Here is a 12,860-nt window from a genome sequence, read left to right on the forward strand (position 1 = left end):
TCCCTAATTCTGATTGAAATTATTTAAATTTATGTGTTTCTAAAGTTTCCCAGATTATTCTAATGATCAGCTAGATCTGGGAATCACTGTCATGATGAATGTAGCATTTTCCAGACTCTTTTCTAGGGAACACCAGCACTCTGTAATATTCTTAGGAAGGATTTCTGATTTCTTTTCATGGTCAAGTAAATCTGAGAAATGATGTATCCTTTAATGCCTCTTAGAAATGTGGAGTATACATTAGTATATTGACACTCCTTGAGCATTTTTAAAAGGTTTGTTTGAGAGTCAGTATGTATTATTCAATAGCTATGAACTTGACAGGGAGGTGAAAACTGGATTTTAGAGTAGGCTCTACCACGTACCAGCCAAGTGACCTAGGTGTGCATTAGTTTACTTACCTCTGTAGGTTTTAGTGTGCACACCTCTCGAAGAGAGATAATAGTAGAAACTACTTGGCATACAATAAGGGATTCATAAAAGCTACCTGACATTTTTACTACTATTACCACTAAGCTGTATACAGGATTTCACAAATTTATGTGACAGAAGAAAACTTTTTTTCCTCAGAACATCTACTAACATCTTAAAGTTCATAAGAGTTCAATGAAACACAGTTTAAGAAATACTTTACTAATGATTCAACATACCCTAATTTCTTTAACTCTTATGGGCAGTTAATAATAAAAATCTGTATGTCTCAGCTTAGGTTTATTTTATGGCTCTTTTTAAAGTTCCCAACATTGAAATTAATGTGACTGTTCATGGTAATTAATTTGCGTTGCATAAAACAATTTAATTTAAAAATTAGTTCTTCATCATCATCATGCCAGTTACATATAACCAAAACTCTAAGAGATTGACAAACTATCATCCATGAGCCAAGTCTAGCTATCTGCTTTTGTAAGTAGAGTCTTATTGAAAAACAGCTATGCTTATTCATCTCTGTATTGTCTATGGTGGATTTTAGGCTGTAGTGAAGAGCTGAGTAGTTTCCCCAGAGACCATAGGATTCACATGGGTCAAAAGTATTTACTATCTGGTCTACAGAAAAAGTTTGCCAACCCCTGATCTATGATAAAGTTATTCTTCCCTTATTATTCTTTCAAACTGTGTTGTCATCAAATCTTTCTAATCTGCATTCTTGAAGTTTAAACATTCTTTGGATACTGATAGATATATAGGTCCAACTTCACTTGAAGGTGGTCTCAAGTATTTCTTTTCACATATGTAACTTTTAAAAAGCATTAGATTCGCCTATTTTAATTGTTGTTATACATACCTAACAACAATATTAAGCCATATATCTCTTTGCACACTTGCCTTCAATCAGTACAGCTTTGTTCTTTGCATTGATGAATAATAATTTAATAACTTCCCCCTAAGAATTCTCAGATGAGACAGATAAGCAAAGATGATAAAAATTTCCATTAGGTTTGCTCTACCTTGTGCTCTCTTTTAATAGTGTGACAAGTCAAGTAGGTATTTTTAATTTGATGTAATATAATAAATATTTTTCATGTTATAATAATAAATGAAAATATGTATACTGTCTGCTCACTTAGGTATTCAGTTGATTCTTATAACTTTTCAAGTCAACTCACACAATCCATAGTTTGATTCATTAAATATTCTAAATATCACGGATATGTGGAAAAGTGGTAGGTTTCGTGGGGTTGTACCAAAATATGTCAGACATGAATCTGACCCTCAAAATGCTCCTAGTCTATCAAAAGGAATAATACAGGTACCACTAATAGCAGGTGACCTGTGATGACTGAACTAGGAACTCATATGAAGAAAAGGGGAATTCAGTCTGGAGGACTTAAGATATCTTAAGAGTGGGGATTTCAGCACACCGAAAATATTTCAGACAAAATTGGAACATTGGCAAAAGTAAGTACAAAGCACAGGCAGAGAAAAATTAGTTAACCCCATGAGTTAAGCCAGGGCATAAGGTATAGAGGAAACAAAACATGAGAGATCAGATTGAGAAGGGGACATGGGTCCAGCTCACAATGTGAATGCCATGCCAGGTCAAGGAGTTTTGGTCAAAGCCCGGGCTGAGCGGGGAGCCACTAAGGGGCTCAGATCTGGAAGTGACACAACCAGATCTGTGCCTGAGGCAAACATCAAATAATAGCTGACAATTTTACAAAATATTTTGCATCTGTGTTCCCTCAAGAATTATTTAGTTCCAAGATATTTTTATTCTCATTTTCTAAATGAGAAGGAAGGGCTTCTGACTAACTCTGGTGTTCTTCTCATTATACCTGACCAGCTTCCACAAGTTCACTAAGGACGTTTTGCAAGATATGGTTGAGATGGCTTCATTTTCATGAGTCTACATGCCCTATATTCTTCTATAGGTGTTCAATTATAACTGAAATATTTCATATTAAATCCTGTATCTTCCTGGTGGAAATGTATACATGCTAAGATGAGGAAAATTCTTTCCCTGCATTACGTTTTACAGGGCTCAATTTCTTTCATTTTAAAAACTCCCATTGCCATGAAGAGGTATGAATCTAAGAAAGAAAAAAAAAGAAGTATGAATCTAAGGCACTGTCCTATCCATTAAAAATTAATAACAGCTGCATTCTGAATGCAGTGAGAATTGCCCAGGAATATTTTTGCAAATTTAGAGGTTTTTTCTAAATCTTTACATCAGTGAAATACAAATTTAAAAACAACAACAACAACAAACCATGGATTTTGTTAATGAGTTTTGTAGTCTTAGAAATACCATAGTCATCACAAAAACTTCCAGTGGTTACCAAATTAAGTCATTTTTCTTTATTATGAGAGAACAGCCACAGGTCTCTGGAACTCCATTTATTTTCACTGCATATTTGTTTTATTTCCCATTCCTAAATATGACAGGGGAAAAAAGTTAAAAGTATTCAGCCTAACTTTAATTTTCCCCCAACATTAAAAATAAAATCCTACTAAAATAGCAAACCTTTGACTGCTGAGATTTAGAAAGCTTCATTAGGGAGAAAAAGGACAATCACAGAGAATCTTCCTTTTGTTAATGAGACTCTAGGACATTCACATCAAAGCTAGAACATACCTATATCAAGATTCAAAAAAAAAAATGTGAGCTAAGTTACCCTGTAAAATATCTGTTTGGGCCAAGAATTTGATTAAAGATTGAAGTTTCATCTCTGTAAAAAAGAATCTAATTAGCTATCTAAAAATGTTGCCCAATGTCATCCTCATCTAACCATAATATGAGTGCGTACATTGCTACATTTTAGAGAGGCAGCCCAAATTGCTTTTGAAACTCTAAAAGATATATTCTTTACAAATTCAATATTTCATATAATTCATAATGGAAATGATCATTCCATAATTTCATAAAAATAATTTATAATCAATATATACCATTGAGAAATACTTGGCCATTGAAAATGGATGAAGAGAAATAAAAAAAATAAGTAAATAAACACTGGTCAAGTTCAAACCTAGGATGACGGACGATGAGGATCTTTTAACCAATGCTACATAGTTTATATATTACATAATTTCCTTTTAGTCTCCTAAGAATCCAGTGGCAAAATTAGAGTCCTATTAATATTATCTTGTCATTACCTCCACCTTACAAATGAGAAAACCCAGGTTCAAGCGATTTAAGATAAAACAACAGTCTTTGATGGCAGGATTTGAGCTCCAAATGTGCTCATTCTACATTGTCATATGGCCAAATTGCATTGAGCAATAGCACTAGCCATCTATTTTCTTATTTTTTATTTTTTGAGAGAGAGAAAGAGTGAGCAGGGGAGGGGCAGAAGAAGAGAGAGAATCAGGGTGTGGAGCCTGACTCAGGGCACAATCCCACCACCCTGAGAACATGACCTGAGCCAAAATCAATAGACATTCAACTGACTGAGCTACCCAAGAGCCCCAGCACTAGCCATTTTTACACACAGTTTCAAAATTGTGACTGCTTCTGCTAAGCCTTACATCAAAAAAATACATACCAAAGTCAAAAGGCTTATCAAGACATTACTCGGTCAAGATTTTTTTAATTAAAATATACTTTCATTTTATTGCCCATAAGCCATCTCCACATATTTTTGTGGAATGAGGTAAGCTATGAATTAAGCATCAAATAATGAAATATAAAATTCAAAAGGAAATTGCTGTTTGGACTTAAAATTGGAAATTAACATATTTTAATATTAGCACTTATAAAATACTTCACTACATTAATTTTTAATTACTACCTCTTCATAACATATAAAAGTACAATGTTGCCAGCAAATGGAAAAGGAAGAGAAGACTTCAACTTTTAGTAAATTTTTGCCCAGAGAAATCCTGAGACAGTGGCAGAGAGAGACTTCTGAACTAACAATCTGACTGGCACTCCCAATACAAATGGATTTGGTTGTTGCAGGCCTAGAACTTTCACCTCCTACACCCTGAAGAGCCGTGAGTCCAGTGACATCCGTGCAAGGCACCTCCTTTCAATGTTTCTCATAGAATAGAACTGATTCTTTCAGGTTGTAGAATTCTAACGGTGATGTATTCTCCCCCATGCACACATGGCCCTGTTTTAATGCTACTGAAGATGACTGGCTTTTAACTGATATCAACAATCTGTTCTTATTGGTGTCGACAGGAAAGTTTTGAAGCTATACAGTTGCTCATTTTTTTCTTATTGCATAAATAGGTGATAAGTAGAGCATCCTTAGCATGGAGATATAGAGGATCTAGACAAAATATTCTGTTCACTGTCAAGGGCCTTTTTTTTTGGTACCAAAGCCCAAAGTCAATCCAGCTTATCAGTGAAGGACTAAAGGCTGCTGCTTTCCTAAGCTATTCATGCAACAATAGGTGTGACACTTTATCAAAATCTTTACTTCATTGTGAATCCTCTATCCTTCATCTATACCTTTGGGTTCTCCTTTGAAGACTGTAGAGACCACTAAAGCATCCTTTCTTTTTTTCTTAAATCCATACTGGTATTTCCTTAATAAGTATGTTTTGCCTATTTAAAAAAAAAATACATCTGTGACTGCAACTAAAGAAAGATATTTTTGCTTACATTCTCCTTATCTATAGTTTATTTTTCCATATGCTATTCTTCATATTTCAGAAAAAGCTGCATTTTATTGTCATGAAATTCCTTGAAAATATTCAGGAAAAAATTGGTTCTATATAACATCACTTTATTAGAATAGACAGTATATAATTGTAGAGGTGCCTGCCCTTAAAAAATATTTTTAAATAGTTTTTTTAGGAAAAAATATTTTTTAAAGATTTATTTGAGGAGGGGGAAGGGCAGAGGGAGAGAGAAACTTAAGCAGACTCCGTGCTGAGCATGAAGCCTGAAGCAGAGCTTAATCCTACAACCCTGAGATCACAACCTGAGCCAAAACCAAGAGTGGGATGCTTAACTGACTGCCACCCAGGCACCCCTAGGAAAAAATATTTTTAAAGAAAAAAAATCAATATGATCTCACTGTTGTGTTGCAATTATAATGGTAAATTTCAAGACTGAGTGAACTTTTTTTGTACCTGATAATTAATAATTTTAGATTGGGTATTTCAACTGCTTTACAATATCCTTGTGTTATACATTAGGTTCAGAATAAATACAAATAAAAATAGATTAACTCCAATAATTCTGTCCTCCATTGTAATAATACCATCAGTTATTTTTATAAAAAATCATTTGTTTTACAAAATCAAAATTTATTTCTATAGATATCTTAGCTCCTCTTCTAGATTGGCATTTATTAAGGGCAGGCTAGATATATAGTTCATCTTGGCATACTTTATATACCTTATCTTATATATAATACAAATTTAATAGAGCCAATAAATAATTTTTAAATTCACATATCTTATTTCTGAATCTGAGTTTATTATATTTACATGAGCAAAGCTATGTGGACTCTTTACAATCACCTGGCTAAAAATGTTTATTTTCAAGAAACATAAAGTGGTTAACACCCAAGAAATAATATTCCAGAATGTATTATCAAAATACCAACTTCTCAGACAAAGCCAGAACACCTATTATTTAACTTATTACTCAAATGATAACATCATACACATTTGCTGACAAACTGAGGTTGTTACTTAAAAAAAAAATCTACACATCCGGTTTTTTTTTTTTTTTAAGATTTTATTTACTTATTCGAGAGAGAGAGCCTGAAAGAGAGAGAGATCATGAGCAGGGGGGAGGGATAGAGGGAGAAGCAGACTCCCCACTGAGCATGAAGGCCTATGTGGGACTCGATCCCAGGACTCTGGGATCATGACCTGAGCCGAAGGCAGAAAACCAGATGCATAAGGCACCTGGGTGGTTACTTTCAGAGGATTGTGAATTCTGTTTAAAATCCATTGGCTCTATTGATTAGTAGGTGACATCTGCCACATGCAAATTACTAGCTACAGGACTGGCAGTGGATGTTAAATACTGTTGTACTCTGTAATTTAATGTATATTTTAATGAAGTGAACAGTGAGATTCCTGACAGGCATCAGCAACTTTGAAATAGTCTTCCAAATTTCTCATACAGTTTGAAAGTAATGAGATTTGTTCCATAAAGTGATAAAATTTATGCCATAAATTATCTCTAAAAGAAGAATGCATCTTAAAGCATATCTTTTCCTTGGTAGAGACCAAATTTTAAATAGTTGTTAATGGGAAGTTTTTAGAAAAACAATCTGAGCTGTATTCTCTTTGAGAATTTTTGCCAAAATTATCCCAAAGGAATGGAGCACCGTATGGTATGTGAAGCTTAATATCACTTGGTCAGAAGGAAAGCCATTGATAGAGTAGTTAGTGTGCTAAAACTTGGCACTTAGAACATATCCCATCCATGCATGCATCCATTGCTTCTGTTTCGACAATGCTCACGGAAGGCTTTCTAGGAATCAAGCTTTATTCCTCAGAATATTCAGGATGTGTTTTGTTGGACTTTGTAATCTAACTCATCCCTTAGGAAAATGGGCTTGTTTAAAATCAGGATTGTTGTGTATTGTTTTCCTGAAAAATAGTTCATAATATACTATAATCATTTTGTTTAAGAAGCAACCATTAAACTTAACACACATTATAAAATGAGACTAGCTTTTTCTCAGACCTTTTAGGAATTCCTCTGCATGTATTCTTACCCTAAATTTAGTTACGATGGTATTTGCTAGTGCAATAAGTCTGTAATTATCTATTGCGAGAAAGTCTAGTCAATGGAGTGCTTGAAGACTGATTTAACTAGTGATCCACACAGTGGATATAGTGAATTTCAAATTGCCTTTAGAGAGTGAGTTTATGTTCACTGTCATAATTTTGGAACCCAAATACTTATTTCATGACTCAATCAGAAACCTTTCCCCACAAAGTGCCCTTTATAATATTTAAATAAAATACAAATGTCTTACTGAATCAGAATCTTACCCCATGCATGATGAACATAAATGTAACTGCCCAGAGGTATGGTTTAACAAACAAGAAAACATAGATTATGCATAAATGATTATGCATATGTTAACAAATATTTATTGAGTGTCTATTATGGGCTAAGATATCTTCTTGGTTCTGAGAGTACAGCAATGATCAATATACTACAAGAAGCTTATAATCCGTAGGGGAGGCAGATAAAAATAAACAAACATATAATCAAACCAGTAAAATAACCTCATGCATTGATGAGAGCTCTGAATGGGCAATGTGAGGGAGAGAGATATGATGGAAAGATATTCAGGGAAGACCTCCCTGGAGAAAGGGTATTTGAGTTGATATTTAGATGCTGAGACATCAGAAAAAGAAAATGGGTTTGTTTCTTTTCTTTTCTCTTTTCTTTTCTTTTCTTTTCCCTGGGTGATTTATAATGGTCATTTTAACCATCCATAATTAGTCTTTATCTGGAGGCTTCTTATAACAAATTTTCTTCAGTGTGTTTCTGACATAATTAATTCTACTGGTACACAAATCCTCCCTCCAAGCCCCCAACAAACCAAGCCCTATAAAACTTTACTGCAACCACCTCTGTAATCAGATCCCACTTTGAACAAGAAAAATAACCTAAATATTCCTTTAAATCTAGTCTTATGCTATAGTCCAATTTTATACTTTTTAAATTTTTTTCAGAAAGCCATCAATAAGTATACAAATGAATGATAACAATAGTATTATTTCTTACACAGTTTATGTGCTTCACAATAACTCTGTGAGATTGGTAATACTGTCCCATTTTATAGATTAAGAAACTAAAGCACAGAAAGGTGATCTCATTTTCCCAAGATTCACACCTAGTGATAAAGCATCTGAGACTAGAACTCAAGTATTAAGTCTACAGAGAAGTTTCTTCTAACCAGGATATTATAGCCACCCAAACAAAGCCAACTAAATGAAATTTTTTTTTCTAATTTTCCAAGTTCAGAGTTTCTCAGCTTGTAAGAATTCTGTTACCTTAAACTTCACTGAATTGAAATAGTAAACTGAACACTGCTCTGCACCTTGTCACTTTGAGGTTTGAATTTGGGTAACAAATCTGATAGGCTGTGACTATTTCCTTGTGGATGCTCTATAAACAATGTCAGGAACGGCCTCCACATAAATAATGATGCCACAAGATATTGTTATATAGACCAAACAACCAGGCTTTCATCAGATATGGAAAGTAAGTCTCAGTGTATTCAGAGTACAAAATAAATGTGCATTTACCACAAATATTTTAAAAATTCTCTGCAATCATGGGGCGCCTGGGTGGCTCAGTTGGTTAAGCGACTGCCTTCGGCTCAGGTCATGATCCTGGAGTCCCTGGATCGAGTCCCACATCGGGCTCCCTGCTCGGCAGGGAGCCTGCTTCTCCCTCTGACCCTCCCCCTCTCATGTGCTCTCTCTCTCTCTCATTCTCTCTGTCTCAAATAAATAAATAAAATCTTTAAAAAAAAAAAAAAAATTCTCTGCAATCAGTCTGCAATAACATGTTCTCATAATCCTATGTCGACTCTTAGTGATGACTACATTTGCTTCCAAATTCTCACAAACAGCATATTTGACAATTTTTCTGGAGTTACTCAGTTATTCTAGTAAGCTAAGTTACTAGATCTCAGGCTACTTTCTGCATTTTAAGAAATCATGGAGCATTCTGTTGTTCCCAGGGTTCTGGTATCTCCCATCTAATTCTCTAAGAATTCTCAAAAATCACAGACAGTGGCAATGGGATTTCAGCCTCAAGGTCTTCAGAAGTTAACCATTGAAAAAATGATATGTATTGCCATACTTCCATTTTAATACAAAGGAGAAAAATTGGGATTCTTAGTCACTTAAACCAGAATTTAAAAAAGAACCCCCTTCTACTCTATTATAAAATAATTTTATATAATTATATGTATATATACATACACACACACACACACACACACACACATATATATATATACACACATATATATATGTAGTAGGAAACCCCTTTGAAATTTGGGGGCAGCTGGGACAGCATTTGAATTTGCCATGCAAATATATTCAGTGATAGCAGGAACTACAGATAAAATGCATGGTTTCTACTTAAACAGAGTGCCACATTAGATATTCAAAACCCCTAAGCAGAAGGTGTACAGAGTCCTAACAGACATAAAATACTCAGATTATCTAATACATACATGAATACAATATTTGACCTCTAATCTTAATTTCAATTAAAATTTATGTAAAGGTAAATATAGTGAATGCCACTTTATTTTCCAAAGCTTTCACAGAAATGAAGTGTTCTGTGAGATTGCTTAGGAACAGATTTTTCTTGTATAAAATTTTCGGGTGGTGTCTTTTAATCATCTTACTTACCAAATCTCTAGCTGACAAAAGTCATGTACTAGTTGTAATTTCACATGCTCTTCTAAAAAAGGGGAGCAGGAATAATTTTTTTCCAAGTACTTATTCCAGTGTTCTCTGTTCCTCTAAGGATAGCTTTATTGTTTAATCTTCGGTTTTACGGGGACAGTTTCAGATTTAATCTATAGTTTATACATTGAAGAGCCTGATAAAAAGAAATTTGCAACCAGCTCAGTCTTAAGATGTAAAGATTATTCAAAGAGCCAAAACTTTCACTTTTAGGCTGCAAGGTGGGAAGGATTTTTTTTTTTAATTATGTTATGTTAATCACCATACATTGCATCATTAGTTTTTGATGTAGTGTTCCGTGATTCATTGTTTGCATATAACACCCAGTGCTCCATTCAGTACGTGCCCTCTTTAATACCCATCACCAGGCTAACCCATCTCCCCATCCCCCTCCCCTCTAGAACCCTTAGTTTGTTTCTCAGAGTCCAAAGTCTCTCATGGTTCGTCTCGGTGGGAAGGATTTTTAAACTGAACTTAATGTCAAGGGAGCATACTGCTCACTCCCGGGGACTTCTTGCTGCTTAGGCAATGTCTTTTCAGAAGTGTAGGAGATTTTGTTTACTTATTTGACAGAGAGAGACACAGCGAGAGAGGGAACACAAGCAGGGGGAGTGGGAGAGGGAGAAGCAGAAGAGTAGGAGAAAGCAGGGGCAGTAGAGGAAGTCAAGGTGGGCAAAAAATCACTGGCGTCTGAACTGATGAACTCGTGAAGGCAAAGTCCTGATAAGGTTGGAGAGGAAAAAAGGGCCTTTGGAATGAGGTCAATGGGTTAAATCTGATTGAGTGTTCAGAATGGGGGAGGAGCACACATGGAGATTGAGGATAAGAAGAAACGGACTGAAACAGGTTTGAAAACAAAACAAAACAACTTAAAGAAAACAAAAGAGGAAATGACACCTTTCTGACAAGAGATTCTGGGCCAGGAAGGGTGTGGCATATGAATAAAGTCAGGGTCAGAGGAGGACTCAAAGACAATGTCACTCAGCGGCTAGGGTGACATTCTTGCTTTCCGAGTTTATGTTTCTCATTATGCAAGATCCCTTCAAAGATCAGGTGTACTTTTATCACCAAGGCTTGTAGTCCTAGCTCTTCCTCAGAACACTTCTCAGAATTCCAGTGCACACACATCCAGTCTCCACTGGCTTCCCACAGATGCCCCTGGGTCCTTACTGGACCATTATCTGTTTGTGCTTCTCCCAGATACCCATGAGTGTAGTTACCAGGCTAAAGATGCCAACGCTCCCAAGAACGTGAGCCTCGTGGCGACGTAACTTCAACCTACTATAGTTTTCTTACCAATTTACATTTGCAGAAGGTTAAAAAGCTCTATGGCTCCATGATAATCTCTTTATGCACTAAATACCCTAGTGAAATTCTCTTTCTTAGCAGAAGTACATATCTTCCATAAATCAATTATTCAGTTCCTAATGGCTATTCCTCTGGATCTGGTGTGCATGGAGAAGGGTAGAAAGCACTGGAAAATGAACTATTCCAATGGGAGTACCCAGAATAGTGATTCTTGCTCTCACTGGCAGTATGGTATAGCAGGTCTGCTGCCTGGGTTCAAATCCTGCCTCTATCTTAACCTGCAGGAGTGGGGAAGTTATTGACCCTCTCTCAGCCTATGTCCTCATCTGTGGGATGGAGATAATAACAAATCTTCCTTCATAGCGTTATTATGAGAAATAAGTTGATATAGGTAAATTGTTTGACATGATATCCAGTAGTTAATCATGTCAAAAAATATTGTTTGAATCAGAATGGTGTCTTTATCAGTTGGGACTCTAATAGTCCAATAAATCTTTCTCAAAGGCCACAGTTACTTTGAGGTAAACATTTTGCATTGGAAAATTTAGGGGCTCTTGGGGATTTTTAACGCCAGAATCAGTCCACTAGAGTTGTACAGATCAGCCCCTCCTTCAGCAAGAAAGGAACCAGCAAGAACAAAGAGTCACAGCTGTGGGAGGGCAGGGTGTGGAAGTGAGATTAGTGGTTCCTACTTTCTCTCATATTAGCAATAAATGCAGGCCAAGTCCTTGCTGTACTTCAGAAGGCCATGCAAAAATACTTCTTTGCAATTAATCTAGGAAAGGGGGACATCTTCGGATCATTTTGCTTGGAGATTTAAGATAACACAATGGGGTTTGAAAAATAAGGAACAGGAGAGCAGCAAGAATTTTCCTTTCTCACAGTATTTCTCACATTTTCTCCAACAAATAATGAGCTGTAGTATCAAATCTTTTCCTTAGTTTACTGAGATTATTCAGTAGAGTAGCTTCAGGAAAATCCCAGCCCTTAAGATGATCCAACAGATTCCGTTGAGATACTTAACCCATTTTACCACACAGTAAAGAGCTTAACTGTACCCTTCAATGAATTTATTGACCATGTTAAGAAATAGCAATACTTTCTGACAGATTTTATGTCTAATTCTCTTATTCCCACTAAATTTGAAAGTAAAATAATTGAAAGCCAGACTATCATTCTTTAAGCAGAAGGCAAAGGTAAAATTAATTTGAAAATAATTCACTGAAAGATGTTCACCCCCACGGACTACCTGAGTCAAGAAGCATTGATATTATCCAAATAGTCAGGTTCAAGAAGAAATAAGAGCTGACATGGACATTAGCCACTGAGACAAAAGCAGAGAGCTTTAATTAACACAGTTTGCAAGAGAGGAAATAGAGCCCTGTGGCACAGGACAAGAGGCAGAATTTTCTCAGAACAAATGGCATGATTTGAGAAATATAGACCTGTGTAACTTCCAAGACCTCCAACTTTCTATTCCAGAATTCCAAGCCTCTGTTTCATGAGAAAGGAGAGCTAGAACTTGAGAAAGTCACAGAGTGGTCACTGCTTGAAATGATTTGTGGTATTAGGCAGTTTCTAGAAAAGAAACAGAAAATCTCAAACTCACTCATGGCTGGTAAGTACTGTTGAGCCAAAAATTGTTTTCTGCCCTTTTTTTCCCCCTCTAAATTAATCACTTTTCAATTCCATTT

General features: G+C 35.6%; 1 protein-coding gene across 2 annotated transcripts in view; it reads left to right on the top strand.

The window, feature by feature from the left end:
• The window catches only part of VWC2L (von Willebrand factor C domain containing 2 like), a 156,140-nt gene that overhangs the window by 12,451 nt on the left and 130,829 nt on the right, over nt 1–12,860 (top strand). The gene's annotated exons all lie outside the window — the stretch shown is intronic.

The sequence above is a fragment of the Halichoerus grypus genome, chromosome 4, assembly GCF_964656455.1.
Source record: "Halichoerus grypus chromosome 4, mHalGry1.hap1.1, whole genome shotgun sequence".
NCBI lineage: Eukaryota > Metazoa > Chordata > Mammalia > Carnivora > Phocidae > Halichoerus > Halichoerus grypus.